Below are 26,459 nucleotides of genomic sequence, written 5' to 3' on the forward strand. Positions count from 1 at the left end.
TGTTCTTCTCTGAACCTTTCCCAATTCTAATATATATATTTGAGATGGGGAGACCAAATCTGCACACAGCGTTCAAGGTGTGGGCATACTGTAGATCTGTATAGTGGCAATATAATATTTTCTGGCTTTTCTATCCCTTTCCCAATGGTTCCTAAAATTCTGTTAGTTTTTTTGATTGCCACTGCACACTGAGCAGATGTTTTCAGAGAACTATCCATCATGACTCCAAGATTTCTTTCCTGAGTAGTAACAGCTAATTTAGACCACATCATTTTATATGTATATTTAGGATTGTTTTACCCCTAATGTGCAAGGAAAACTGCAGTTTGCATTTATCAACATTAAATTTCAACTGCTGTTTTGTCACCAAGTTTTGTGGATCTCAGTCTCTTTGCAGTCTTACAGTCTCTCACTCTTCACAGTCAGCTTTGGACTTAACTATCCTGAGTAATTTAGTATCATCTGCAAACTTTTCTACCTCACTGTTTACCCCCTTTTCCAGATAATTTATGAATACGTTGAATAGGACTGGTCCCAGTACAGACCCCTGGGGTACACCACTATTTGCCTCTCTCCATTCTGAAAACTGAACATTTATTTCTACCCATTGTTTCCTATCTTTTAACCAGTTACTGATCCATGAGGAGACCTTCCCTCTTATCCCATGAATCCTTACTTTGCTTAAGAGCCTTTGGTGAGGGACCTTGTCAAAGGCTTTCTGAAAATCCCAGTACACTGTATCAACTTGATCACCGTTGCCTACCTACTTGCTGACACCCTCAAAGAATTCTAATAGATTGGTGAGGCATGATTTCCCTTTACAAAAGCCAAGGAAATGTTGATTCTTCCCCCAACAAATTATGTTCATGTATGTGTCTGATAATTCTATTGTTGTTTGTAGTGTGGTTGGAGTCATATTGGTCCCAGGATATTAGAGACACAAGGTGGGTGAGGTAATATCTTTTATTGGACCTGCTTTTGTTGTTGAGAGAGAAGCTTTTGAGCTACACAGAGCTCTTATTTGGGTCTGGGAAAGGTACTCAGAGTGACACAGCCAATTCAAAGTGGAACAGATTGTTTAGTATATAAGTAGTTAACACATACAATGAAAGACCATTCAAGGGGAAGTGGAAAATTAACATTTCTGCAGTCACAGAACAAAAAAGTGTGTGTGTGTGGTGGTGGTGGTTAGTTGGTTACAGATTGTTGTAATAAACCATAAATCCAGTGTCTGTACTGAGTCCATGATTTCTAATGTCTAGCAAAGCTATTAATTTAAGTTTCCAGGCTTGTCTTTTAAAGGTATTGGGCAGGTTTCCTTTAACAATAAGGACTGAGAGGAGTGATGGTTTTGTGAAAGGTTGTTCGCCCACAGATGATGTGGTGTTTGTGTCTTTTATCATTTTTTTTGCATGAGTTCATTTGAGAACTTAGTGATCTTCTGGTTTCACCCATGGATCCTGCCCATGCCTATCACAACATGTGGTGTACCTCATCCGGTGCACTTAATGCACCAATAACAACTATGTGGGTGAAACCAGGCAATTAAATGCCCCTTTATGTAATGATTGTTGGGCATGGGGCTGCATGGCAAAGCCTGATCAGAGATCAGCTGTGTGGTCTGAGGAGTTCCCTGATTGCAATCACGGGAACTAGGGGGTTGTTTGTCAGGTGTGTGTGTGTGAGAGATAGAAAGAGAGGCGCAACACCAGGAGAAAGCAGAAGAGAAAGCCAGCAGATAGGGACTCAAATCTGGGTCTCCTAAGTGAGTGCCCTGCTCACTAGGCTATCGAGTCAAACTCATGATCTCTCTGGCCCAATGAGTGCTTAAGGATTTTATTGAAAAGTAAAGCAACTTTAACAGGAGAGAGAGAGAGAGAGAGCGCTACCTTAGAACACCCACTAGCCCAGGGATTAGGGCACTCTCTGGGAGCTGGGAAATCTGGGCTTAAGCCCCTGCTCTGAATCAGGCAGACTGGGAATCAGAGCCCTGGTCTCCCATCTCCCAGATGGGTGCTCTAACCACTGGGCTATTGGGTACAAGGAAGGCACTGCCATGGCCTTGGTTTTTTGCAGGAAAGGCCTGACGTAGCTTAGGAACTTCGCTCCAGGACAAGGTTCAGGCTGTGAACCCCGAACAAAGAGAGGTTCCTCCCTCCAACCTGGATTTAGGCACTGAACTCCCTTTGAGGGTCGGGGCTTAGGCCACACTCTCCTCCTTGACATCTCCTATTGGCAAGCGCAGGTGACTCCCGGCTGGCTGGCTTTTGTGAATCCCATTCTTAAGGACCTCTCTCTCCCTGTGCATTGTGAAGGGCACCTGGGCACCCAACTGGCTTCCAGTGGGCGGCAGGGCTCCTCAATGTCAGTGGTTGCTATGCTGAGTCGAGGTCCCTTTTGTGAATCTGGCCCTTTACCTTGTGCACTTACTGCGCAGATCTCTGTGTGTTAGTGTAGCTTCTGCATTTAATTTTCTTGCTTTGTATAAACAAAAGAGAAAAAATGTGCCTGTACTTATTTGCGTTAATATTTAAATGGCCCAGTTAAGCTTTGAAGTTCTGATCTCTTTGAATGTGTTGACACTTGGATTTTTAGTCATGTTTTCACGTGGGTTAATAAACATATGTTAAGTAACATGATGGTGAATTCTAGTGTTAGGTTTAACAGGATGCAAAGGCAGTTTAAGGGTTAAACATAATTAACAGCAGACATTGGTGTCCTGGAATATTTATGTAGCGTCTGCACTAGAATTCACCATCAGGTTAGTTAACAAGTGTCCGAGTCTCACCATCTTTGCTGCTTCTCTTTGGTAGGAGAGTTTCCTGCTAGGCTGGGTTAACTGAGCCCCTAAATAAAGGGCCTGGTTGTCAAATGTGCTGAGCATCCAGCAGTTCCACTGAAATCCAGAACAGAGACATAGATTCCAATGTCAGGAGGGACCACTGTGATCATCTAATCCGACCTGCTGTTTCTCTCAGGCCTGAGAACTTCCCCAGAATAATTCCCGGAACAGAGCTTTTAGGAAAACATCCAGTCATGATTTAAAAATTGTCAGTGATGGAGAATCCATCACAATCTTTGACAAATCATTCCAGTGGTTAGTTACTCTGACAGTTAAATGTATGCCTTCTTGGTCAGTCTGAATTTGTCTAGCTTCAACTTCCAGCCATTGGATTTCTCTGCTAGATTGAAGGGCCCATTATTAAATATTTGTTCCCCATATAAATACTTTTTGACTGTCATTGAATCATCCCTGAATTTTTTCTTTGTTAAGATAAATAGATTGAGCTCTTTGAGTCTGTCTCTATAAGGCAGGTTTTCTAATCCTTTGATCATTCTCGTGGCTCTTCTCTGAACCATTTCCAATTTATCAACATCCTTCTTGGATTGTGGGCACCAGAACTGGACACAGGACTCCAGCAGCAGTTGCACCAGTGCCAAACACAGAGGTAAAATCAGCTCTCTGTCCCTATTCCAAATTCCCCTGTTTATGCCTCCCAGGATCACATTGGCCACAGTGTCACAATGGGAGCTCACGTTCAGCTGATTATCCGGCACGACCCCCAAATCTTTTTCAGAGTCACTGCTTCCCAGGATAGAGCCTCCCCCCCCCCCCGGTAAGCATGGGGTTATATTCTTTGTTCCGAGATGCATACATTTAGCTGTATCTTAAAGCATATTGTTTGCTCACACCGTTTCCCAAGCAATCCAGATCACTCTGTATCAGTGACCTGTCTTCTTCATTGTTTACCACTCCTCCAATTTTTGTGTCATCTAAAAACTTTATTGGTGATGATTTTATGTTTTCTTCCAGGTCATTGATAAAAAAGTTAAATCGTATGGGGCCAAGAACAGACCCTTGTGGGCCCCCTCTGGAAACAAACCAGTTCAATGATGAGTTCCCATTTCATTTTGAGACCCATTTGTTAACTAGTGTTTAGTCCATTTAATGTGGGCCATGATAATTTTATATTGTTCTAGTTTTTTAATCAGAATGTTGTGTGACACCAAGTCAACCTCCTACAGACGTCTACGTCTCTTACATCAGCACTAATATCTTTATGAACCAAAGTTGTTATCTCCTTTAAAAAAAAAAAAAGTCAAGTTAGTTTGATAGGACACATGTTGATTTGCATTAATTACATAACCCTCCTTTAATTCTTTATTAATCGTGTCCCATATAAGCCAGTCCATTATCTTGCCTGTGATCAATGTCAAGCTTTAGACCTATAATTAACTGGACCATCCCGTTTACCCTTTCAAAATATTGGCACAACATTTGCTTTCTTCCAGTCTTCTGGAACTTTCCCAGCACTCGAAGACTTATTGAAAATCAACATTACTGCCTTCCTTATTCCAAAACATCATCATTGACTGGGAATGAGGAAGAAGAGTTGCATTAGCTTGCCTGTGCAACTGGAAAAAGTCACCGCTTTCATTTGGGCGTGTGCGGTGCTCCTTCTGGGCTCATAGTTTTGTAGACCAACAACCACTAGGAAAGTAGCAACAGCAAGAACTTCTCATTTCTATGACAAGAAATGGGTTTTTAGTGTTCTTCATTTGGAAAGTGATCTTGCTGCTTTTTATAACTTTGGATTAGTGACCCAACCCAAGCTAGCTGATATGAGCAATACTCACTGGTCACTATTATTTGTTACTTCATTCTCCTTTATGATGCATATATTTTTTGCAGGCAGGCAGAACACAAATGAATATGTGGTCACTGCTCTAAGGTGAATGTGCAGGATCAGGGTCTCCAACAGCAGAGTTAGACATGTGAGGTATGTCTGCTCAATAAAAGACCCGGCTGGCCAGGGTCAGCTGACTTAGGCTTGCTGGGCTCAGGCTGTGGGGCTATATGATTGCAGTGTAGATGTTCGGGTTCAGGTTGGAGCCCAGGCTCTGAGACCCCATGAGGGGGAAGGGTCTCAGAGTGTGGGCCCCAGCCTGTGTCCGAACGTCTATACTGCTGTTTTTAGCCCCGCAGCCTAAGGCAGCGGAGCTGGGCTCTGAGACTCGCTGCCATGGGTTTTTTATTGCAATGCAGACACATCCATGCTTAGCTTTATGTATTGTGAACATGGCCCCTCGCTTCTGTTCAATGCCTCTCCATGCGTAAGGTTCAGCACTTGTGTCAGGCTTTGCAGGATTGGGGCCTGATGGGACAAACTGAGAAAACTCAACAGAATAGCCCTGTGGGGGTGCAGAGAGGTGGAGCAGGCAGACAGACATCAGGATATTTACCCAGCAGAACATGTCTTCTACAGGCCGCTGCTTTCACCTCTGATATTTCAACCCTAACCCCAAGCCACAGCTCCTAGGAAGCAGAGCTCAGCTGCTACCCAATGCTCTGTTCCAACACAAACTCAACTATTTCACCTACACAGGGAGTCCTCGGCACCCACTCTCCACACCAGACACAGCTTCTGTTCTCCACATACCACGTTGTGTGGTTTCTTCATCCTTGAACGTGCTGCTGGAGTCCCTTTAACCATTGCTAGCAGCATTTGACACTGGACCCACGTACGCTTTTGAGACGATGTGGTCAAGCCCCCTTTCGTGTGTGATGCTGCCAGGTGCTGCACACCTCTGGGAGATGCTGAATGTCCTCAGCAGCCATTGGCTCCTGGCTTTTCCCCAGCTTTCCATGTGCTCTCACCCAGCAGAGGTCTGGATGCCCACTTTCCTCCCTGGCCAACTTCCTGGGGGCCAGAGTATGGCTGTTGTAATTCTCCACTCTGTACTTCTACTAACTCTGTACCCCTGCAGGTGCCCACTGAAAGGAGTGTGCATAAACTAAGAGGTCTATCTTCCACTCAGTTTATGTGTGTGTGGTTTATAACAGTAGTGGGCGTTTCACATGGGTATATCATACGAAATATAAACCCCTTAAACTGGCTTCTCTCTCTCTGTGTCTCAGATTAAGGGCTCGAATCCTCTTCTGAATTCCATCCCATCCAATCCCTCTGTATTTCAGTGGCAATGCACTGGGTGGGGGCAGGATCAGAGTGGGACCTGGCTCATAACTACTAAAAAAACAGATTCCTTGACGACCTGACTTGCACTGTCACAGGAAAAAACAATTGTTCTCCAATTCTTTTGGTCCCTAACCTGATAGCACAGGGTTTCCATGCATCTGGGTTTTCATGGACATCACCTCTATTTCGATTCTCTGCCTTCTGTCTGGGTGGATTTCTCAAATAACAGGCAATGTCCGGGACTTTGCATAGCAGATGTTGCAGCTGTGAAAGAGCCCCGATTGGTCCCTCCCCTGCACCCACAGTTGATTGGTCCATTTCCCTGCAGCCACAGCTGCTGGATCCCACCCACCAGACCCCGGCTCCTAGCTCTCTGGAGGGGGTCCTGTGGAGAGGTGCTGACAGATGGCTTGCATGCATTTTGGACTTGCACCAGTCGCCCAGCCACCATGACGGGGAGCGACATTGCCCCCACTTCCAGTGAGTACCCTCACCACAGGTACCCCCTCCAGCATCCCCAAATACCCCTCCCAGGACTTATACCCCCCTCCTGCAGCACCCCCAGCTGTACTCCCCCTCCCCAGCTCCCCTGCCTCTGGCAGTGTCCTCTTGTTGGGAACCTGAAATATGCAGCACTTGGGACTTTAAACCAACAGTGTTAAAATACAAAAGAACATTTACTTCCCTCCCCCTCAATCAAAATACGAGTGATCATTCCTTTAAAGCTGGGAACTAGAATGAGTCACCATGTGGGTGTGATGTCACGGGCTCTTTGCAAAGTTCTTGCTTTATTATTTATTGTTTGGAGTCTGATCCTGGACTCATTCAAATCAACGGCCAAGCTTCAACTGACTTCACTTGTGCAGGATTGGGTCACTCATTTGGCTTGTAACAAAGACAAAAGATGCTTGAAACAACTGGAATTAATGGCATGCAAAGTTTGCAAAGAGAGAAACGATCTTTTTAATTAAAATAAAACCTGGGCGTGTCTCTCTTCAGTTAAAACTGCAAACAAGAGTTTGCCTGTATACAAGCTGCCTTGGGTGAATTGGACTGGTGCTCATCTACTCAGAACTGCAGTGAAGATAATCATTCATGGGCGCTAAAGACAGGAATTTCAAACAGCACCAGTGAGGAAGGAAATGAGGCTGGATGCTAGCAGATAAGAGTTAGTAACTTTCCTTCGTTCCTTGGCAAAACAAAAAGAGCCCAGTTCAGCTCGCTGTATCTCAGCTGTGCACGGCAAGGGTGCCATGCTGAGGGAAAAGCAAAGCAGCCACAAAAGCAGCCCTGTTATATTATGGTGTAAATGGATGTTAGACACACCGCTCTGCCAGCAGAGAAAGATTGGTACAGTATCACAATCAACCTTTTGTCAAATTTTACTGTGTGATCAAGTAGCAGATAAAGCTTTGTGGGCTAAGTTGCTTTTTTTAATATGAGTATTTGAAAGTCAGAAATGATAATACCACCAGACCTGGTTCTTCTGCAAGCCTTACAGTCACTGCCCTTTGTCAGAGTAAAACACAGCACCAGGAAGAAACCTCATCATTTTAAGTCAACATTTCTGGGTCTCCCATTGTGTCCTGCCCTTTCTTTGTCTAGCTGTATATTGCAAGTAGGCTGGGATCTGTCAATGTTGTCAGTGCTCAACAGATAATACAGTTAGTGGCTAGCAGCTGGTTTACCTTGTGGCTAAGCACTCTGGCCAGACTTTTAAAGGTATTTAGGAGCTGCATCATGACACCTAACTGATTTAGGAGTCAAAATCTAATTTTCAAAAGGGATTTAGGCACTTAGGAGTCTAAATACGATGATGCCTACATGCTTAAAATCCCCTTGGAAATGATATTTAGACTCTTAAATCAGTTAGGTGTTGCAACACTGAGAGCAGCAATACCTTTAAAAATCTGGGCTATTGTCACAAAAGTAAATGAAGCACCAAAAACGGTGAGATTAGGAATCTATTGTAAACGTGCTAAAAGAATCAAGATTGCCACACAATGGGCTCCTATTGCAATCAGTGGGAGTGAGGCATCTAACTATCCCCGAGGGTTCAGCCAGTGTACCCCAGGTCCCCATAACACTTACCCTTAGTATTGTAGCAGGAGCTGATAGCCACGCTTATAGTTAAAGTTGCCTGACACTTTCCGTTATAAGACGCTGTGTTTAGTTGTTCATAACTTTGCCAGACTTTACGGCTTCTGGCTGAAATGTCCTATGCTGGTGTTTACTTCAGGCTGATTTTAAGTTTCAGCTAAAAGGTTCAGCTTTTTCTATGAACGAGGATAGGAGGAAATACATTGCTTTGCCTTTGTAAAAAATTTCTTACATCTGTTTCATTGAGCAATTTTACTGCCTCCTTGCTTTAGAGCAAGCACTAGACATTTGGCATGGGCATCGCCCTGGCGTCAGAGATGCACCTTTTGCCATCTGGGTGAAGATTTGCCCAAATTTGACTGAGTTATGAACCTCTGAAAGTCTCAGTTTGCACAAGTTTAATTGAGGCTTGTTGTAGAGTTTGCAGATTAACTCTCGGGAGACTTTAGCCAATGAGCATGTTCCAACCCCCCACGGTTCTCATGCACTGACCTGACTGTGCATGTGACATCCCCACAGAGTGACAAAGCATGATAATTGGGAATCTTTTAAGATGTAAATGATGATTGGGAATCTTGAAGAACACCTTACTTGATACTCCCCAAAAGCAACAATCCTCTAATCAAGAAAGATGGCTATACAAGTTAAAAACCTAGCTGGTTTAGAGGTAAAGAGAAGGCAGCTATAAAATATATATAACAAATGAAAGAAGTGGAAAGTTGAAAGTAATTCATATAAACCAGAAGCGGGGAATTGTGGAAAATTGATAAGAGAAGCAAAGTGACATGAGGAGAAATCTATGGTCAGCAGAGTTAAGGAAACTAAGAGGAGTTTTAAAAATATACGAGGAACAAAAAGAATTCTGACAACGGTATTGGTCCATTACTAGATGGAAATGGTAGAATTATCAATAATAATGCAGAAGAAGCAGAAGTGTTCAATGAATATTTGTTAGGTATTTGGGGAAAACCTGATGATGTCGTCTCATCATATGGGGATAACACTCTTTCCGTTTTATTAGTATCTCTGGAGGATGTTAAACAGAAGCCAAAAAGTTAGACATTTTTATATCAGCAGGTCCAGATAATTTGTATCCAACAGTTTTTAAAGAACTGGCCGAGGAGCTCACCTGGCCATTAAGGTTGATTTTCAATAAGTCTTGGTGCATGGGGAAGTTCTAGAAGACTGGAAGGCAGCTAATGCTGTACCAGTTTTTAAAAAGGGGAGACAAGATGACCCAGAGATTTATAGATCAATGTCAGCCAGACATTGAGCTCAGGCAAGATAATGGAATGGCTTATATAGGACTCAGGTAAAAAAAAGAATTAAAGGAAGGTAATGTAATTAATGAAAAGCAACATGGGTTTACGGAAAACAGATCCTGTCTAACTTGATTTTTTTAATGAGATTACAGCTTTGCTGGATAAAGATAATAGTGTTGATGTAATATACTTAGACTTCAGTAAGGCACCTTTGACTTGGTACCAAACAACATTATGATTAAAAACCTAGAACAATGTAAAATTAACATGACACACATTAAATTGATTAAAAACTGGCTAACTGATAGATCTCAAAATGTAACTGGTGTCCCTAGCCTCTATTTGCCAGATGCTGGGAATTGGCCACTTGATGATTACCTGTTCTGTTCATTCCCTCTGGGGCACCTGGGATTGGCCACTGTTGGAAGACAGGATACTGGGCTAGATGGACCTTTGGTCTGACCCAGTATGGCTGTTCTTATGTTCTAACTGTAAATAGATAATTATCATTAACTGGGTTTTCAGAGGGGTCCTGCAGGGACCTTGGTTCTTGGCCCTATGCTCTTTAACATTGTTATCAATGATCTGGACAAAAACATAAAATCATCACCGATAAAGTTTGTGGGTGACACAGAAATTGGTGAAGTGGTAAATAATGAAGAGGACAGGTCACTGATACAGAGCAATCTGGTTTGCTTGGTAAACTGGGCACAAGCAAACAATATGCGTTTAATAGTGCTAAATGGAAATGTGTGCATCTAGGACCAAAGAATGTCGGCCATATTTACAGGATGGGGGACTCTATCCTGGGAAGCAGATTTGGGGGTGATGGTGGATAATCAGCTGAACGTGAGCTCTCAGTGAGATGCTGTGGCCAAAAGGACTAATGTGATCCTGGGAGGTATAAACAGGGGAAACTCGAGCAGAAGTAAAGCAGTTATTTGACCTCTTTTTCTGGCACTGGTGTGACCGCTGCGGGAATACTGTGTCCAGTTCTGGTGCCCACAATAGAAGAGGATGTTGATAAATTGGAGAGGGGTCAGAGAAGAGCCATAAGAAGGATTAAAGTATTAGAAAACCTGCTTTATAGTAATAGACTCAAACGATATGTTTACACTGCAATTAGACACCTGCAGCAGGTCTGTGCCAGCTGACTCAGGATTATGGGTCTTGGGCTAAGGGACAGTTTAACTGGGGTGTAGACGTTTGGCTTGGGCTGCAGCCCCTCCCATGTCTCAGGGTCCTATAGCTCCACTGCCCCCCAGAAACGGAATGCTGATTCTCATCAGCAAAGAGATGTGAAACCCTCCGCCAAAGTGTGTGTCTCGGTCCTTGAGTTGTTGGTCCATGTAGAAGAAAGTAGGCTACTACTTTGAGCATTAGCTCAAGCAACAGAGTCTGTGCCGTGGATCTAAAGGTTCCAAGGTGGGAGGTAAGCTGATGTCTCATGATAGAATTTGTGTTTTTTTTTTAGTTTGCTTTTTAAAAAACATAGGAAATTGCACATTAAACTGTGTTAAAAGAACCTCCTGACTATAAAGTTAAGTCAGCTGAGGATCTGGTCCAGTATGGGTGTGTTCTGGCCTTCTGTGTCAAGACACAGATGTGAAGCACATTGACAGAGAAGCCCTTTGAAGTCACTGGAAAGATTCCCCTTGACCTCAGTGGGCTTAGTCTGAGGTCCTGTAGTTATGTCACAATCACGTATTCATTGCCCAGGTACTAAACTGATTTGTAGTGGGTTTGTTCTCTATGAAACAGATGCCACATTCCATGAGGAGAATGCATTGTGGATGTGGGTGAAATGATTTCTGTATGCAGTGACCAATGACAGGTGCTCTAGATGTGCATGATAAGGGCACCCTTTGGAGTAACTCCCATTCACAAGAATGGAAGGTGACTTTCCGTTCTCCTTTAGGGAGGGGTAACTTTACGGTCTAATAAAATGGTGGCTTTTCATTCTTATTGTTTCAGAGTAGGGTGTAACATGAAAATGTAGTTTACTGAACACCTCTCCATGCAGTGTATTGATATGTGGTTATGAGAAAATTGCTGAGTTTCTGACAGACAGCCTCTGAAATACAATGCAGAAGTGCCCTCATCTGATTCAGTGGGGAGGCTGGCAGATAGGATTTTTCAGATGGGTGAGAGATGGCTCGTATCAGAATTATCCGAGCTGGTTTTCTATTGTAAAATGAAATCTCTTTCTCATTCACTGTATAAACAATATCGCAGTGTTTCGATCAGAGAAAGATACTCTACAAGGACAGCCAGAGACAAGAGAGTTGACTGAGTTATGGGTGAGATCAAGGACAAAGATAACATTGTTCACTAAGTGGCCTATAAAACTGCTTTACTGTTAATGATGGGCCAGTTCCCGTCCATCCGTGATGCTGGGGTGGAGTGGAAAGTGGGGATGATTTGTGCAGAGCAGGTTAAAGGTGTCCGCTCTCGGCAATGTGAGAGTCATTTTCAAATCAGCAGTTCAGCTGGGCTTGATTTATCGTTGAGATGTTCAAAGCATGCTTCTTGCCTTTCCTCAGCACACAAACCAAGCCCATTATGAACAAATACATGAGCTGATAGAGGACTGGGGGCTAATGCCCTCTCCTGAATCCCAGTTGAATAATCCCCCCAACATAAAAGTCCCCCAAAGTCTCCAGCTTGCCCCCTCATGAAAGGGGCAAGCAAGTAAATGGACCTTGTAGGGTGCCTGGCTGGAGGGCGATGGGCCTGAGGTGACACACCCATTGGGAAGGGGGTGGATTCCAGAAATGAGGACCTTTAGCTGAGAATACTGCACCAGTAGATCCTTGGCATTTAAATCTCAGGTCTGTCAGCTCAGCTGCTTTCGTCTGTTGGAGAAGAATGCAAGGCCATGAGTGTTCTCCAGGACAGCCAAGAAGAAGGCTTTACCTATTAAAACCAAATCCTTGATGTGCAGCTAGAACCACAATGGCATCTCTGCAAGAAATCCCGCTCAGTGCACCGGCAGTGCATTCTGGATTATTTGTAGTTTTCAAGTGCTTTCCAGGAGTAGCTGCAGGGAGAGCCAGGAGCAGTGACCTCTCTGGAAGCAACTAGGGCATGGACAAACTGCAGGAAGGTCTGCGTCTTTGAGGCCTGAAATCCATTGGAATAGGTTCCCAGTTATGGATATGTAATAAATACAACTTTAATCAACCAAAGTATACATTTTAGCATATGGTACAATCATGTGATGCATAATGTAAGAAATATGCTTTAGTACTGCAATGCCTGAAGACACCCAGCATAAGCTATTACTAGATTTTTTTTTAAATCAAATCTTTCTTGGTTGTTTCTGGCAGATAGAGGCTTGGGTCAATTCTTGAGGGAGGTAGTGTATTAGTACATACATAGTGAATGTTGCATGTTTAGAAATTTGCTCAACTCATTTTTTTTAAGTGATCACATATTCTGGGGAACTCTGCATGAAACCCTGGAAAGATCTTAATTCCATGGGCTCAATAGATTTTCCATGTGATCTTTTTTCTGTTGTTTCTGACTATATAACAGGTGTTTAAAATGAAAAAAAAAATCCAAACAAAATCCACATTATATACACCATTGTTTTGTCTTTTCAAACTGCACTATTGGCTGATATGTCTGTTTTCCTCTACTTGAGGTCTCAAAATACACTTTTTAGACAGTGGATTTGTAGAAGACTGGTTTCAGCTGCTAAAATAGTCACTTGTCATGCTGTCTGGAGTGGTTAACGACTGTGAGTGCCAACCTCAGGACAGACTGTCAGAAAGCAGGGCAGAGACCCCAAACTGGTGGTATGTTCTATAATTAGATTTCCCCAACCCAGTAACAAGTGTAAATGCCTGAAGCACTATTACTGTCTTGCCATGGAGTCACAGATGGTCCCCTTGGGCTTTCCAGTCTATCACTAATATTCCCAAAATATTCAAGTTGCTTCCAGTCCCAAGAGACCAGTCACTTATCCCAGGTCAATTTGTACATCAGATCTCACACCAAAGACAATGCTTCTAGCCAAACCTATAGTAAATTGACTAAGGATTTATTAACTAGGAAAAAGAAATGAGTGTTATTTACAGGTTAAAGCCGGGAACACATATACAGTCTATGGTTCCAAAAGGTGACAGAGATGTAGCAATCTGTCAGCACTGCATGTTTTGTAGAGCGAACCCAGGCTGCCCCTGGGGATCTCTGCTTTTGTTTCCTAGGTCCAGCCCTCTGAGAGTCCAAACAGCAAAAGAGATGAAGCATTTTCATGTCAGCTATCTTTATTTCCTCCTTCCAGAATTCAAGCTGATGGGATGAGCTTCCCTGCACGTAGCACCTTCACAGGCATGAGAGGGCCATTAGCCAAGTCTTTGTATCATGCTGCTTCACAATGGCTCGCTTAGTTTTGATAGTCTTTCTCGATAGGCGTGGGAGCCACTCCTGCTGCCTGGGTTCACAAGTTCAAAGCAGGCATTTGTGGGGTTATAAAGCAAAACTTACATATTACCTTATACCAGTGGTTCCCAAACTCATTCAGCCGCTTGTGCAGGGAAAGCCCCTGCTGGGCAGGGCCGGTTTGTTTACCTGCCGCGTCCGCAGGTTCGGCTGATCGCGGCTCCTAGTGGCCGCGGTTCGCTGCTCCAGGGCAAAGAGAGCTGCTGGAAGTGGCGTGGGCCGAGGGACGTACTGGCCGCCACTTCCAGCAGCTCCCATTAGCCTGGAGCAGTGAACCGCAGCCAGTGGGAGCCGTGATCGTCCAAACCTGCGGACATGGCAGGTAAACAATCCGGCCCAACCTGCCAGGGGCTTTCCCTGCACAAGCGGCGGAACGAGTTTGGAAACCATTGCCTTATACTTACAGCATGCGATACCCACATCACAAATAAGATTAATGCATGCAGCAATTTACAAGCATTTTACAGAGTCTAAACACACCCTTACAAGTCTAACACCCGTCTTGAACAATACTAACATACAGGTGAGCTGGGCTGGCTTCCAGTTGTGAGTTTGTCAGCTTACACCTACAGCCTTGGCAAGAGCTAGCACATAGTCCACCAGCGTCACAGTCACTGCTTACAACTCCCTTTGTGTTGATTCACCATTAAGTGACTAATTTCTCATCTTTGTCCTAATCAGACAGTAAAACCACACTCCATTCTAGCAAGCAATATTCAGGTGGTTTTATTTTCTTGAAACACATAAGAACTGTATTCCTACCCGTGCTGAAATTATGCAAAACAGATATTCTCAGTAATATAACAGGTAAAGCCAATGATCTAACAGTGCTTGCAATAAATTCAATTCCTAACCCAAACCATCCTCACGAGTATAAGCCTAATCTAAATAATGTAAGTGTCTCCGTGTTATGGCACTGGTCATCAATCCATGGCAGAGGTTGTCTTAGAGCTGCAATTCAGGGAACTAAGAAGGGGAAACCTTCTCATCTCAGTGCTGCCAGGGTCCATGTAACCCCCACAGCCAGCTAAGATGAGGTAAGAAAGTTGTGGGAAGGGCCCCAGAGATAGAGCCAGCAGGAGCAGGGAGAAGCAGCTGCAGAAGGGGTCTTTGGCTGTCATCAGTATCCAGTGTCTTTTTCAGGTGCTTTCTCTCCTGTCATGATTGTCTGATGTCCCCCTCTCAGTTCAGCCAATTCCCTCCCTTTCACCCTCCCAAATTAAAGAAACAAATCAACAAAAGGACGGATGGCACTAACATGCCATTTTCCACCCATCCCGTTCATTGCCTTGCTTTCCCCCCCTCCCACCCTGCAGCTCTTTGCTGTATAAATTGTAAGCTGTTCAGAGCAAGGACTGTTTTATGCTCTGTTTTTGGTCAGCATCTAGCATAGTGGGGCCCCAGTCTCAGGCAGGGGCCCTGGCATTATCGTAAACATAATGGGAGTTTTACCAGACCTCGCTGGGAGCAGCACTTTTGAAAGTCCCACCTTAGTCACTGAAAGAGAAATTAACTTCCAAGCTGCATTTGAAGGGATTTTTCCCTTGGTAGATAAAGAGTTTGTGCTATCCCACAGATGCATGCACCTATCCACAGGTATTGCTATTGTTATGGCTGCTGCTCATTGACAAGAGAACAGACCACAAAACATTTTCCCAAGACAATACATGTCCCATTCCATTTTTGACAGGTTGCTGCTTTTGATGCAGTATCGCTGTGGGGAAATGACTATCAGAAAGCAAAACCACAGCTACCGCAGGTGTGTCAGGAATGGAGTTGTACAGCTAAACATAAAAACTTCATTGTACATATGCTTAGCAGTACATCAACTCCTTGTCCAAAGAAAACATCATCTAGGGGCATGCTTTCATGTACACCAGCACTATGGGCCTTTGGGATTCACAGCTGAATAAAATACACAAAATTGGAGTGTCTCAGAATGAACCCACCCTGGCTGTTTTGTCTGAGAAGCAGATTCAATGGGAGATCAGATAAACAGAGCGGGCCAGATCCTCTAGGAAAGCCCAAGTCACCACAGAATAACGAAATCACACTCTTCTTTCCAGGGTAGCAGGTCCAAGGGCTTCACCCTAAGCCTCTCAATAGGACTCAGAACTACGAGCAAAGCACTACTCGAGGATCGTTTATCCCTCTCCGGGCTCCGAGGCTCCCACCCCTCTGGGGCTCCTCTTCTGTTAGACCCAGAGATTCCCTGACACTGAGGGGATATTTAGAAGGTTGGGTGTGTCATTTCAGGATCCGACCAGCGTACGGAGAAGCATGTTGGTGTAATGCCCAGGAAGCATGGTGGGATTCAGAGCCACAACTTGCACGCTGTTCTCCCCTGCTCTGGGAAGGACATACTCTGAGCCAGTTCTACATCGGTACCCTTTCCTCACCCCTTTCTGCATGATATCTTCCCATCTTCATGGGGGTAGGCACAGTGGCTCTCTGTAGCGGTTCCTCCTGTTTGGGGAAGTTAAATTGGCCACAACCTGGCCTTGAGAAGGCCGCTGATGCTTTGTGTCATAAAGCAACAGGAATGGACAGGCAGGTCTGGTCCGCTTTCTGAAAAAGGTAGAAAGTTGTATGATTTCTTGAGTAAAATGTTGACATTAGCTGCCTGGTTTTGTGGAAAACAATTGTATGTAACATACAAAATATCTAGAATGGGCATATTATTGTGGTCTATTTTTCCCCTAGTGGAGAAACCAATTAGGATCAAAGATTATCCTAATTTCTGTCACATAGCTTCTCATCATTGTGGACAGCTTGGGACTCTCCCTGGAGTAGAGCTGTGCAAAAAAATGTTCCCTGAAAAATGCAATTTGTTCCCTGAAAAATGCAATTTTGGATTGACCAAAATTGTCAATTCGAGTTGATCTGGCAAATAGTTTCAGCTGGAAAAAAAAAAAGGCAGGTGGGCAGATTTCCAAGAAAGTCTAAATGTTTTGTTTTGACATTCTGGAAATGAAATATTTTTACTTGTCGTTTTGAAATGGCATTTTGTTTCAAAATTTCGCTACATTTAACATAAAAATACAAAATAATAAAAAACACCCTCCAAAACTAAACAAAATGTCAAATTTTTGAGCAAACAAAATGCTTTGTTCAACCCAAAAATGATTTTTTTATTTGTTTTGGCAATAAAAACCTAAAATATTTCATTTTGACCCCAAATGGATTTTGCAGTTTGGTAGCTGCACCAAAAAATCAGTTATTTGCCCAGTTATTTGGAGCCCATTAATGCTGCTCCTGCATTGGCGGCGCTTATGAAGAATAATTATATGAGACTTTCCTAGCCCCTTCTAGCCCAATGGATCAAGAGACAGGGCTTTGGGTTCAACTGTGATTTTCTTGTGTTGGAATGTGTAGCATTAACAATAGGTTCACGAGGCTGCCTATATCCATATAGCTATGCTGTGATCTGAGAGTTCTTATAATGTGCACAAACTATTTAAACTTTATTCATATAGATGATGATGTTGATAGAAATCCTCAGCAGAGTTACAACCTTATATTCTCCAGCTGGATATAGTTTTATGTCATGTTCACAGTTTTCTTTTTAATAGTGGTAGTGGGTTTATGAATATAATGGTCAGTAAAGCTGTGAATACTTATGGGCTAGATTCTAAATGGGGATTATTGGGTAGAAAAAATGTGCGTTAGGCTTCAAATGTGAACACTGCTTACTTTTCAGTACTAATGAAGCTTAAAATATATTGTAAAAATTTACAGTATAGTTTGTGGTACAAACCATCAAGGCAATAAATCTTTCATGTCATCAGCAAAAAGGTTACAGAAAGTATGAACCGCAAGTTGAGCAAAGTAACTGTGCCTGTTAAAGTAATAAATGTAACTTTGACTTTGTATGGAGCTGAAGGAATGCATTTTAGCATACTGGTTAGTGAGAATGAAGTATAAAGTGTCTTTCGGAACATTTGTGGAACCCACAGGTGAGTGTGGGTTATCGGGCTCCTTCTGGGCCAATCCACAGAGGATATTAGTTTGTTACAGCTCTTACTAACAAGCTTTAGCTCAACCAGTAGTAGCTCATGTTTTTAGCTCTGGAGGTCCCCAGCTCAATCCCTGGTGTGTTGGCCAAGGTGAAGGCTTGCTCAGATGGTCACAGCTAGAAAGTGATGGAGCTGTCCTTGTTTCTGGGAATGAAGCATGTGCACTGAGGGTGAAATTCTCCCCAGTTGAGAGGATCTATACAACGCCTGTATCGCACTTTAATAGGGCTTCCCTGGGACTTCAGTGGTGCACAGGATTTGCGTGGGTCCTCTATTCCATCCCCGTGAAGAACAAAGTTTTGCATAAACCGATTTCAGCACATTGTACCAAAAAATACTAAACCTTGTCACATCACACAACAATGCCTGCATTTAGGGGTGATCTTCAGGGAGCTATGGAATTCCAAGAGACGTCTTAGAAGCAGGGATCTGATCATGAGGAGTAACGGGGAGACTCAACAAAAACGCTGCAGTGAGGATGGCCTGCATGGGGTGCAATACCACCTTCTGCCACTGGGGGCGTCAAGGCAGGGCTAGAGCTGCCCCAGCTGCTGCAGCACACTCATTGCAGCACATACACGGCAGCTGGTGGTGGGAGGAGGCACAGAACTAGGAGTACATGCTTGGGGGGGGGGGGGACTAGCAGGACATAGGACCCTCTGCACATGATCCTTGCTGCTTCAGCCCCTGGAATCCCTGTGGCAGACAGGCTGCAAGCAGCAGAGGGCGAAGGCACTGAGCAAAGGTTGCTGCTTATTGCTCTTGGGTTGGTTATAGTTTATAGGCTGAGTGATTTTCTTTTCTTGTCTTATTTGCTGCTGGAATGGCAGTTAGGCTTTGGGGATGGTAATTGCCACACTCAGTTTTCCTTCTTTCCTTGTCTGAAATTCAAAGCTACATTGTTCTGCTTCAAATCTCTGGTACCTCCTCCCCGCATTGCCATGGCTTCTCAAAAATCATTTTCAATGCTGTTTCACTTTGCAGGCATTTCCGATACTCACCCTATTACCCCAAATTCCCTAATTTAACCCTTGGTCAACATCTATGTCACTGGGAGCAGAATCCATCCTTTAATTTTTACAATACAAAGTTAATGGAAGGTAGTTTTTTCATCTGACTGACCAGCAACGAGCCCTTAACTAGTAGCCATGCACTGATTGGTAGCAGTTGCTCATCTAGTGATAACATCTAAAACTAGCAACCAGGACTAATTAGTCATGAAGTCATTATTGTAATTACTCATTATTAAGTACTAATTGCTCATTATTAACTTGTGTTTGGTCATTATTAAGTGGGATTTCATCATTAGCATCTATTGATCACTTACTGTTATTAAATATCAATCCCTCATCATTATTAAAAAGAAAAGGAGGACTTGTGGTACCTTAGAGACTAACCCATTTATTTGAGCATAAGCTTTCGTGAGCTATAGCTCACTTCATTGGATGCAGCCGATGAAGTGAGCAGTAGCTCAGGAAAGGTTATGCTCAAATAAATGGGTTAGTCTCTAAGGTGCCACAAGTCCTCCTTTTCTTTTTGCGAATACAGACTAACATGGCTGCTACTCTGAAACCTGTCATCATTATTAGGTTGTTAATAATCAGGGATAACTTGCTAATTAGCAATGATTGCCTGCTGCTCAGCTGCAATTGCTCTTTTTTATTCAATACTGATATCTTATTGGTAAATATTGATGGCTTATTGTTCAGTAAATGTCATTTGACAGTATTAAATAGCAATTTCTTAGAAATGTAACAGTTCAAGATATTGAAAATGGTAAAGAAGATGTGTATATATAACCCTTCCTCTATTATTTTCATTCATGCTTCTATTATGAGCTGTTTTTACAGTGAATGACAAGCTCCTGAAAAACTATAGTTTTGAAATTAAAGCACATGAAACTTAACATTGTGACACACTCTACCAGCGAGACTGCAAGCCAGGATGCATGCTAGGAGCAGGGCACTGGTGCAGTTGCCTGGTTTGAAGTTGTTTTTCCGTTCTTCATGGTGCTTCTGAATCATGTGCTCGTAGTGAAATTCACACCTGTGCAGGAGGACAGCGCAAGCTGTCCGGCTTTAATGATCCTGGTATAAAGCTGTACGACCCCCCTTTTGTGGATTCAGCTATATCAGTATAAAGGTGCTTTATATTAGTGGAATAACAATACTGGTACAAGGCAACTTAATACTGATATAGCTAGGGTTGTTCCACTATAATTATTTCAGTAAAAAAATCACACCCTGAAATAACGACTCTGGCACAAAACCAGTGTGTGGACTAGGTCTTAGTGTATTTCAAGAGTCTTCTCATTCAAAATAGCTTGATGAAAATCATGGAAAATTGGTTGCCATGACTCGAGTTGGGCAAAAAAAATTTGTGAATAGTTTGTTCATTGAAAAATGCAGCTCTGGTCAACCTGAAACTAGCTATGAATTTAATCTGAATTTGCTGAATATTTTCAGCCCAAATGGTTTTCAAGCTAGATTCTCGAGGGGAGTTAGGCACCATTCACAAAGTAACCATTTATCCCAATGGTGAGAGTGCTCCCCTGGGATATGGGAGAGCTGGGTTCAGTTTCTTCCTCTGCCTGATGTGGAGAGGAGAACTGAACCGGAGTCTCTTGCATCGTAGGAGCACACCCTGCCTATTCAGTGGGCCACTAGCTATTCCGAGGCAGGAATTTTTCCTGTGGAAACTGTTCCACTGTCTAGAAATAATTAAATAGTCATTGGAACAGAGACTTGAACCTGGCTCAGTGCCATAGCCAAGGAGCTAAAGGCTATCAGGAGGCATTTTTGCTTTCCATTTTAAAAATGCCTGGAAATGAAACAAAATGTTTCTTTTTGGGTGGAGCAAAATATTTCGTTTGCCCCCAAATGAAAATTTTATCGACCTTTTATGATGTACTGACATTTTTTGGAGTTTTTGATATTGGTCCGACCCAGCCCACATTTTTTTCCAACTTTTCTGAACTGGCCAGTAAACTGAAAGACCATTTGTTCACCTGGCTCTAGAAACGACCTCCTGGAAGACAGAAAAGGGCGATCCGTGAATGAAATTAGAAAGTCTGGGCCAGAAGTTAAACAAGTTTGTTGCTTGTCAGGCTTATGTCAGTGGCATTGACATGGCAGGAACCTTAAGCTGCCACTGCCATCTGGCACTGCTAGGAGAGTGTCACTTTTTTTACTAAGATCCTGTCCTTGAAAAACATCGTCCCTAGACAACAGGAACAAACATATTTTCTGTCGGTAGTACGTAAGCAAGGCTGCTTTTTTTCCATGTCTTTCTAAACTGTGGAAATATGTTTATTGTGGCCAGTTCAACCACAATCCCTTTTTCTCTTGCACTGGAGTTCTCTGTGTCACTTTCAGAGCAGAACAGTGATGTTCCAAACCAGCGTCTCTTTCCTTAAGATTTCTCTTGCAAACTCCAGTGCCTGGGAGACACTGCTAGTACTTTTTGCGAATACAGACTAACACGGCTGCTACTCTGAAAACTGCTAGTACAGTACTCCATGAGCGAGTGCAGCAGTACTTCTGTCTGAGGATAAATTGTGGATTTGCAGATTGATTTTCCTCACCTTAGCATGCAAAGACCCAGACCATTACCTGGCCCCTGTACACACTCACTTAACCGTGTGCCCTGGTACCACGTAGCCAGGATGTGAAGGCTGAAGCTACCATGTTAGGAATGCTGCCTCGGATCATAGGCACCCTAGGATTAATAGCATTGTACACTATGATCTCTTCAGCACCTCACATTGTATTAAGACAGTAACATAAGCTATGTCAACAGTTCTCCATGCGTCTACTACAGAACTCCATCTGTGCTCATTGGCTGGCCTGTGGGAGCTAAGAACAGCACGAGAGGGATTCATGGAGGCTGCAGTGTTGTGGGGTCACTTCTAATGAGGGATAGTGTTGAATGGTTTTACAGTGGGGACTGAGAGCGAGGGTCTCCTGGGCAGTGGAGGAGGAGAGAGGTGATTCAGATCCCGTGTAGGACCTGGGAGCAGGAGCGTCTTCCGGATCCAGAAGAGCCAGTCTCCTGGTAACCTAAGGGCCGCAGCTGGAAGCTACTTGGCTTCAGGAGTCAGCAGGCTGATGCTTAAGCTCAGGAGCTGCAGTAGTTCAGTGGCTGCTAAATGGGCTCTTTGCCTACAGGTGGGCTTGGTTTCTTCCCGGCCTCTGTTGTCTTGAGTCCAGCCCGATCCTGCACCCAACTCTGCCCTGGCTCTAACCCTCAGCTCTGCCTCCTGACCGCGTCTCCGGCTAGCCCTTTGGCTTCTAACTCTCAGCTCTCACCTTTTGCTTCGCTCCAGGGCCCCGCCCTGGCTGGAGTCAGTGCTTCCTGGTAAACCAGACTGTTGATCCAACCATTAGGCCAGACTGCCTACGATTTGGTCACTGCCCCATGAGGCTAGCAGTGATGGACAGCTGGCAGACATTGCTTAACCCCTTGAATGCTCCATATAGCATTGGCACCCGTGTGCTTGTTGTACTATGGAGCTACTAGCCATGGGGTGTGCCCTCCAGCTAGAGGCTATGAAGGCCCTGACAAAGGAGTCAGTAGAATTTTTAAATCCAAGGCCAGGTTTTTGTGCATGGACCAGTTGTCATCCTGCAACAATGAGAGAAGGCGGCCTTCCAAAATTCTGAAACGGAGACTATTCTATTCTCTGTAACTCCTTATAGTGTGTTCATCACTGTAGTGTCCGAGCCGCTTCCACAACTGCCTTAAGTGACCAGACTAACACCTCTGACATGTGGGTCGCGCGTTCCCTCAGGGAGATGTGAGTGGGCGATGGAGTGCTTTGTTTGGGTCGGGTTCCCGTCTCCTGCTGAGCTGCAGCTTGCTGGGTGTTTCCATTCAAGAAGGCACACTGGCCAACTTCATCTGGCACATGGAGTGCCAGATGAGGAGGTCTGGCCCGGTCCTGAGTTCTGTGGGGAGTTAGTTGCACAGCCTGGGACTGGCCCCGGGGAAAGCTCTGACTCCTGCAAATACGGTCTTTATCCTTACTGTAGGGAGCTCACTTGCACCAGAGGAGTGTAGTTGTCAGCCTGGAGCTTTAGGCTCTTTTAGATATCCTGTCTGGCCCAACCCATGGAGTGCCAGGAAGACAAGGCCCAAGACCTTGAACTTGGCTCAGTATGTAGAGTGTGTAGACATTGTGACTGTAGTCTCTGGCTTTCCTCATGTGCTGATGGCTTTTCTTCATCCCTCTTCTCCTTGCTCTGTGGGGGTTCCTCAGTGTTCTCGCCATGTACCCCGCAACTTATCCTTTTGCTTTCTCGTTGCACAACTTTATCAGCTCTCATGGTTTCAGCTGCCACCTCTGAGCTGATGTTTCCCAAATATACCCCGACTTCCACCCCTCTGTTCAGCCTCATGTCTCCGGCTGGCCCTCCGGACTTCTCATCTTTCTTCCTCACCCCTCTCTGCTTCCTTCTTTCTCTGTCATCGTCAGATCACCTATCTGCCCCAGCTCACCAGCTGAGTGCTGCGTTAGCCACTCTTTTTCCTCCTCCTCTCCACCATATGCCGTGGCTCTGGCTATATCTGGCCCCTCTATCCTCCAGGACATTGTTTGGAGCGACGGCATATTTAGGCCAAACAGAAACTTGCTGTGGATTTTAAGAGTTTGTTCTGATAACTTTTGGCAGCATAAGCATGAGTAGAACTGCCCACAATAAGAAATTGCAGAATAATCCTGTTGAGTGTTGTGCACCTGTCAGAAATTGCAGAGTAATCGGGTTTGTGAGAACAAGGAAAGATAAAGTAACTGAAAAGCTAGAAAAGACCAGTTTAGACTAGTACTAAGCCTGTACTGATGCAGAGTTAACCTGGAAATGAGACTAATTCATATGTATAAGAAAAAGATAACAAGAAGGTATAAGTAAGTCTGTGTAACAAAGAGAAATTGAAGTTGTATTGTTTGGTTCTGGAGGTGACTGTGATGTGATTGTCCTGATAAGCTTCCTGCTTGTGAGTAACTGATCACTACACTGAGTGTTTTGCCTTAATAAGTATATTAGACCCATCAGCTGAGTATGTGAATCTCAATCCAATAGGTATCATGAAAATCCATCCCTACAACCAGGGTCTTTCCCCATACTTGGAGATCCCTGGCTTTGGTTGCATTAACGACCTGCTCTCAGGCCTCCTCTTCATCTCTCTCCTCTACAGTCTCTCCAAAATACCAGCCCCAAAGTGACTTTACCCTTTCCTTGCTGTAGTCACATCACCCTGTAAGTGGCTTCCTGCCCCTGCCTGAGGCTAGGCACCATCTCATCTCACTCTACATCTCCTCCCGCCTTCATTCCACACTCTCCCACTTCCTCCCTGTGCCTTCCAATCTCTACCTCTTCCTGTCTTCTCCTTTTCTCACTCATGCCTTCTTTCATGCTGCCCATTACCCTGGCATGCGTGCCATGGCTGATCTGCTGTGTGCCCTCTCCTCCCCAAGCACACTGCAAAACCCACTGTTTGCCTGAAGACTCCTGTGGCGTGTCTCTCATTGGTATTGTCCACAGTCTTCCCTCCTCCTGCCTTGTACTTGGTTGGGTTAGGCTGTCAGCTTTTTGGGGGCACAGCCTGGGCTTTGTCAAGCATCTTGTACGTGCGAGGGCCATGTAAACAACAATAATATTAATAACGTCAGAGATCCCTCTCGCCTGACACAGAGCAGTATGTCACGGGCTCTCATAGACAAAGGAAAACACATTCCCCCCCAGGGGGTGTCATGCTTTTATTTGTCAGGTTTGTATTTTCGTAACCTTTCAAGCAGCTATTTGAACTTTTGAGAAATGAAATAATGCAGGCGCAGATAACCTACCACACGCTGGAGCTGCATGGAGAAGAATCACCCAAACGCAGACAATGTAGCTTTTGTTATGAGATGTTAAGAGTTGAGTGTGTGCCAGCAGGGAGTGTTTTTGTCATTTGCGTTGTTCAACACTGGGACTTAAGCCCACACACCCGGTGCTCACTTCACGTGTGACCTTTAACTGTTTTTTAAAATTTCATTTATGGCTTGTGAAGCAGATTAGGAGGTAAAATTATCACTGACACTGAACCCGCCCTGTCTGCCCTTATCTGCGCATCTGATTGAGTAAATCTGAATACGGAGGTGGTATCAGATCAAAATTTTTGACAGATGAGTAAGAAAATCAGAATGTTTCAAATGTGCAGCTGATCAATCATACTGGAGGGTGCAGGCAAAGCTGAAATGTGATTGATGCACATGCATCTCCCATCATTTAACAACATGAGAAGTGTTTTTTATCAGAGCAAAAGCACAAAGCAGCAGCAAATCTTCTGATGCGTTTTCATTTTTAAGTTTATTATATTTTAACTTTCTTGAGAGCATACGTTCAAGATATTTGTGGGGATGTTGTTGGATTCCTTGGGGTTGGTAGATTCTGAATGATTGGTTTGATAACAGAATAAACGGTTGGTGGTGGTTCCTGATCCATTTGTTACCATTAAGCTTTGCTTCACAGTGTGAACTGAACTGAGCTTTTGCTCTGACCTGGTGCTACATCACCTTCAACGAGAGAGCCTGAGAATGGACAGGAAAAGGCAACAGCTTACCCAAGGTTTGCTTCTCCTTACAATGTGTACTCACACCCAGTTTAAATTAATATCTTGGGGCAAATCTTCAGCTGGTTTAAATCGACTGCCACAGGGCTATGCAGATATAGATCAGGTGGGGATCTGGCCCACTGACTTACAGAGTCCAAGGCCAGAAGGAGCTGTTATAATCATCAAGTCTGACTGGCTGCAGAACTTCCCCCAAATAATCCCTACAGCAGATCTGTTAGGAAAACATCCAAGCTTGGTTTAAAAATTGCCAGCGATGGAGATTCCACCATCACCCTTGGTAAATTGTTCCAAGGGTTAATTACCTTCACTGTTAACAAATGACTCCTTATTTCCAGTTGGATTTTTGTCTAGCTTCAAATTTCAGCCATTGGATTGTGTCAGACCTGTCTCTGCTAGATTAAAGAGCCTATTAGCAAATATTTGTTCCCCATGTAGGTACTTAGACTGTCATCAAGTCACCCCTTAACCTTCTTTTTCTTAAGCTAAATAGATAGACTCAAGGAACTCAATCACTAAATGGCTTGTTTTCTCATCCTTTAGTTATTCACGTGGCTCTTCTCTGAATCTCTCCAGTTCACCAACATCCTTCTTGTATTGTGGACACCAGAACTGGACATGGGAGTCCAGCAGCGGTCAGACCAGTGCCAAACACAGAGGTAAAATACCATCTCTTCTCCACCTCAAGAGTCCCTGTTAATGCATCCCAGGCTCGCATCAGTCCTTTTGGCCACAGTGTCCCACTGGGAGCTCATGTTCAGCTGATTCTCCACCATGATCCCCCAGTTTCTGTCAGAGTCACTGCTTCCCAGGAAAGAACCTGCAACCTGAAAGTATGGCCTTTGGTCTTTGTTCCTAGATATCTATTGTGATGCTGCCTGCAACTTGATACCAACCTCAAGGAGACTGGTAGGAACCAGGGCACAAACCCCAAACTGGCAGTGTGCTCTATACTTAGTTCATGAACCAATTACCAGGTGTAAACTCCTTAGGCACTATAACATGGATTCACAGATAGTGCCCTTAGGTACACCAATCTATCTTGCCAC

The 26,459-nt window shown here is 44.0% G+C and overlaps 1 long non-coding RNA gene across 2 annotated transcripts in view; it reads left to right on the top strand.

Annotated features, from left to right (window-relative positions):
• The window catches only part of LOC122459686, a 69,600-nt gene extending 43,596 nt beyond the window's left edge, over positions 1-26,004 (top strand). The window contains exon 3 of one of the 2 annotated variants that reach the window (XR_006280528.1): positions 25,954-26,004. This is a non-coding gene — a long non-coding RNA (uncharacterized LOC122459686). Of the gene's footprint in view, positions 1-4,693; positions 4,783-25,953 lie in introns of those variants that run through there. The other variant, XR_006280529.1, reaches the window with a different exon arrangement.
• The last annotated feature ends 455 nt before the right edge of the window (positions 26,005-26,459 follow it).

Source organism: Dermochelys coriacea, chromosome 3 (assembly GCF_009764565.3).
Source record: "Dermochelys coriacea isolate rDerCor1 chromosome 3, rDerCor1.pri.v4, whole genome shotgun sequence".
Taxonomy (NCBI): domain Eukaryota; kingdom Metazoa; phylum Chordata; order Testudines; family Dermochelyidae; genus Dermochelys; species Dermochelys coriacea.